Genomic DNA, 5,415 nt, shown 5'->3' on the forward strand with positions numbered 1-5,415 from the left:
GTCTTTTACATGTAGTTATCCAGTTCTCCCAGCACTCTACCCAGGGAGACAGCTTGAGGCTCTGTCTCAAAAAAAAAAAAAGAGTTTTCCTGTACTTTCTTCTAGGATTTTTATCATTTCATGTCTTAGATTTAAATTTCTTATCCATCCTGAGTCAATTTTTATAAGTAGCAAAAGGTGCAGGCCCACTTTCAGTCTTTTACATGTAGTTATCCAGTTCTCCCAGCACCATTTATTGAATAGGGATTCTCCAGTGTATACTTTTGTTTGGTTTATAAAGGATCAGATGGCTATAACAGACTGGTTTTATCTCTTGGTTTCCTATTTGGCTCCATATGTCTTTGTCTCTGTTTTTGTGTTAATACCTGTTTTGATCACTGTGGACTTGTAATATCACCTGAAGTCTGGTAGAGTGATGCCTCCAGCTTTGTTTTTATTATTAAAAATTGCCTTGACTATATGGGTTTTTTCCTGCTTCCATACAAAACAAAAAACTTTTTTTTTCAGTTCTTCGAAGTATGGTGTTGGTATTTTAATAGGGATTGTATTAAATTTATAGATTGCTTTGGGTAGTATAGGCATTTTAACAATGTTGATTTTTTTCAAGCCAAGAGCATGGTAAGTTCTTCCATTTGTTAATGTCTCCTGCTATTTCTTTTGTTAGGGTTTCATAATTCTCTTTGTAGAAGTCCTTCACCTCTTTCTTAGGTCTATTCCTAAGTATTTCATTTTCTTTGAAGCTACCATGAAGGATAATTCCTTGATTAGTGTCTCAACTTGGCTGTTATTGGCATATACAAAGGCTACTGATTCATATACATTGATTTTAAATACCCTGAGATGTTACTGTACTTCTTGATCATTTCCAAGAGTCTTGTAGTTGACTCTCTGGGGTTTTCTAAGTATAAGATCCTGTCATTGTAAAGAGTGAGAGTTTGATCTCCTCTGCCCCCATCCAGAAGCTCTTTATATCCTTCTCTTGTCTGATTGCTTTGGCTAGAACTTCCATAATTATGTTGAATAGTAGTGGTAATAGAGGACATCTGTGTCTGGTTCCAGTTCTAAATGGAAAAGTTTTCAGTTTTACTCCATTCAGTATGATATTAGCTGTGGTTTCATCTGGCTTCAATCAGTTTAGGAAATGTGCCACCAATGTCTATTTTCTTAAGTGTTCTTGTTAGAAAAGGATGTTGAATTTTGTCAAATGTTTTTATGCATGTATAGAGAGAATCATATGGTCTTTGTTTTTGTATCTACTGATATGAATTACATTTATGGATTCGTGTATGTCAAACCAGGCTTGCATCCCTGGATGAAGCCTACTTGATCGTGATATATAATTTTTTTTAATGTGTAGCCAAGATTTTGTTGAGTATTTTTGCATATATATTCATTAGTGAAAATGTCCTGTAGTTCTCCTTTTTAGTTCGATGTTTTCATGGTTTTGGTATCAGGGTGACATTTGCTTGCTTCATAGGACATGTTGGGGAAGGGTTCTTCCTTTTTTCCCCCAATGTTTTGGAATAGGTTCTACAGGATAAGTACAAACTCTTATTTGAAGATTTGATAAAATTCTGGTGTGAAGCCATTTGGTCCAGGGTTTTGTTTTTGTTTTGGAGAGCTTTTTCATTGTTTTTTCAATCTCAGTGCTTGATGTCAGTCTCTTTAAGATATCTATTTCTTTATGGTTAAGTCTAAGGAGATGGAGTGATTCCAGGTATTGGTCAATTTCCTCCATATTGTCAAATTTCTGGACATAGAGTTTCTAATAGTGGTCGGAGATAATCTCTTTTATCTCTGTGATATCTGTTGTTATTTACCTTTTTTCATTTCTGATTGAAGTTATTAGAGATTTTGCTTTTCTGTTTCTAGTTAATCTTGCCAAAGGTTTATTGATTTTATTTATCTTTTTGAAGAACCAACTTTTTATTTCATTAATTTTCTGAATGATACTTTTGTTTTCAATTTCATTTATTTCTGATTAAATTTTGATTATTTCTTTTTCCTCTGCTAGGTTTGGGATTGGATTGCTCTTCCTTTTCCATTTCCTTAAAATGATTCATTAGGTTGATGATGTGCGCTCTTTTTGTTTTTTGGATGTAGGCATCTAACGTAATAAATTTCCCTCTTAGGACTGCTTTTGCAGTATTCCTCAGGTTTCATGGTTTGTTGTGTTTGAGGACTTTAATAATTTCCTCCTTTATCTCTCCCTTGACTCAACTGTCATGTTGCAACCCGTCGGGCTCCTATGGCCCTGGTCTCAGCACAGGCGAGAGGCGGATTAGAGGTACAAGCTTGTGGAAGGCGGGCTAGCCCTTACTTTCTGGGTAGCCCCGAGCAACCTCCGCACCAGCCTTTTATTGAGCCAGAACAACACAGGTGAGGGGAGTAATTAACAATGACTACGTGCTGAGGGCACGGGCTCTTCTTCCACAGGGAACTCCTGTGGACAAATGGCCCGAGGTCCATGACTCAGCTGCAGATCTCTTGCTCTGATGTCATCTGGCTCTTGGCGTCTCCTACACTGTCAGTCAGCATAAAGTTGTTTAGTTTCCATGCCTTTGTGTGGGGATAAAAATTTTGTTGGAGTTGAGTTCCACCTTTATTGCCTGTGGTCTGAAAAGATACAAGGTATAATTTCAATTCTTTCTTTTTTTTTTTTTTTTTTGAGACAGAGCCTCAAGCTGTCCCCCTGGGCAGAGTGCCGTGGCATTACAGCTCACAGCAACCTCCAACTCCTGGGCTCAAGCGAGTCTCCTGCCTCCGCCTCCCAAGTAGCTGGGACCACAGGCGCCCGCCACAACGCCCGGCTATTTTTTGGTTGCAGCCGTCATTGTTGTTTGGCGGGTCCAGGCTGGGGATTCGAACCCGCCACCTTAGGTGTACGTGGCTGGCGCCATAATTTCAATTCTTTCAATTTTGTTGAGATTGCATAAGGCCAAAAGGAAGAGAAGGGTAAAAAGCAAGAAGGGAGGAAGGAAAGAAAAAGATAAAGAATAAAAAGGAGGAAGTGAAATAAAAGAATTGAAGAAAAGGAGAGAAGCACAGAAAGAGAGACATAGGAAAAAATGGTGGTGTTTGGTAGAGTGCTTTGACCCACACCTGCAACTCTGGGGAAAAAGTCAGCAGTATGTCACAGGGGAGACCTACCTATACCATCTTTCCAAAGGCCAAAACTAGAAGGACACCTAGATCATGAGTTAATGGCCTACTTGAACCAGACCAATGCCATGCCTGCCCCCCAGCCAGACCAATGCCATGACCCTCCCAGCCCTTAGACAAAAGAATTAAAAATATATATATAAAGAAAATTAAAAATACAATTATATAAGATGAAGAAATAAGAGGTATCTTAGTTGTTGTATGAGAAATTTATGTGAGAAAGATGAGAAAATCTCTACAAAAGGAGAGAAATAAAAAAGAAAGTATAAAAGGGACCAGCTTGGCACCTGTAGCACAGTGGATATGGCACCAGCCACATACACTGAGGCTGGCGGGTTCGAACCCAGCCTGGGCCTGCTAAACAACAATGACAACTACAACAAAAAAGAGCCAGGTGTTGTGGTGGCCACCTGTAGTCCCAGCTACTTGGGAGACTAAGGTAAGAGAATCACTTGAGCTCAAGAGTTTCAGGTTGCTGTGAGCTATGATGCCACAGCACTCTACCAAGGATAATATAGTGAGAATCTCTCAAAAATAAAAAAGAATAAAAGAGGCTAAAAAACCAAAAATGGAGGAGCTCTTGCTATTGAAGAAAGTAAAAATGAAAAAAACAAAACTACAACCAAAACAAACCAAAAAAAAAAGTGGGGGGGGGAACATTGAGAAAAGAACAACAAATAAAGAATATATATACATATATAGTGATATGTGTGTTTGTGAGTGTGTGTATGTGTATAGCAACAAATTGCCTGGACACCAGGTGGTGCAGTGGTGTTAAGACATGGAGGCCACAAGCCACTATCTAGTTGCCAAGGAGACCTGGTCCTGTCTTTCTAAGTTATTTGCCCTCAATCAGGGCCTGGTTGCTTCTCCAGCATTCAGTCCCAGCTGGATTGGGATACTGAAACTCACCAGATTTCTTTGGGGACACATCTTGACCTTCCAAACATTGCCCCCTGACAACTAAGTGGCCTTCCACTGTGGTGCAGGGGCTGTTCAGCTCACCCCAAGGATGACTCCCAAGCTCAGCAGGTATACCAGAGGTACTTTCTGGTCTTGCTGAACATATTACTCTGCTTCCCTTTCCTTCACTTTGGGTATCTCTGGCACTTCTTTCTCTAAAATGGTCCATCTGTAGTTGAATATATACTTGCAACTCTTTTTTGTTTGTTTGTTTGTTTGTTTGTTTTGGGACAGAGTCTCACTCTGTCATCCTGTGTAGATTGCTGAGGCATCATAACTCACAACAACCTCAAACTCTTGGGCTCAAGTGATCCTCCTTCCTCAGTCTCCCGAGTAGCTGGGACTACAGGCACCCACCATGACACCCAGCTAGTTTTTCTATTTTCACTCTTGTTCAGGCTGTTCTCCAACTGCTGAGCTCAAACAGTCCTCCTGCCTTGGCCTCCCAGAGAGCTGGGATTATAAGTGTGAGCCACCACCCTGGTTTATTGGCAAGTTTTGATCCTCTACTTGAGAGTGGCATGTGCAGGCGCCTTCTAGTTCACTATCTTCACCTCCCTTCTAAATTCTTGATTTGGGAAAATTTCTTTAAAAGTATAAAATATTGGATTATATTTTGAAAGATAACTAAATTTGAAAATATATAGACTTAGATTTTAATCCTAGATCCTCTACATAAAAGATCCTGCATAATTGAACCATTTACCCTGAGACTATTAACTTATCTGTGGTTTAGAATCGATGACAATTCTATTGAGGCTTCTTTTAAGGAGTTGAAAATCTTTGCAAAGGACTTGAGACAGGGTCTGGAATATAATAGGTGACTGATGAATGTTAATTTCATTTTTTTACATTCCTCTGTTCTTATTGTTATACCTTATGTATTTTGAAATATCTAAACCTAGATATCTGAATTGAAATGCTGAGTAATGTAAATTTGTTTTTATTCTTTTATGCCAAATTTTCTTTAGATTTTGTCTTAGAAGTTTTGCCTTCCTCTATTTAATCAGAACTCTAGGAAATAAATTATAGGAAAAATAATATTAAATGATTTTTCTTCAAGACCAATTAATAGACTAAGCAATGTTAATTATTAAATATTTTAATGAAATTCTTAGTAATTTAGACCTTAAACAATTCTCTTATATAAAAATTCCATTTAGACAGAACAATCTATATATATAATTTTTGACAGACCATAAATCTACATGTGTAGTATTATATATTAGTATATCTTATACCGTGTATCCCTTAATTATTATAGTTTCAGTTTTTTTTTTTTTTTTTTTT

At 38.0% G+C, this 5,415-nt stretch overlaps 1 protein-coding gene across 1 annotated transcript in view; it reads left to right on the plus strand.

Annotated features, from left to right (window-relative positions):
• Positions 1-5,415, plus strand: part of SEPT14 (septin 14) — a 49,718-nt gene that overhangs the window by 32,680 nt on the left and 11,623 nt on the right. The window lies entirely within an intron of this gene.

The sequence above is a fragment of the Otolemur garnettii genome, unplaced genomic scaffold (genome assembly GCF_000181295.1).
Source record: "Otolemur garnettii isolate 467f Iridium unplaced genomic scaffold, OtoGar3 scaffold00077, whole genome shotgun sequence".
NCBI lineage: Eukaryota > Metazoa > Chordata > Mammalia > Primates > Galagidae > Otolemur > Otolemur garnettii.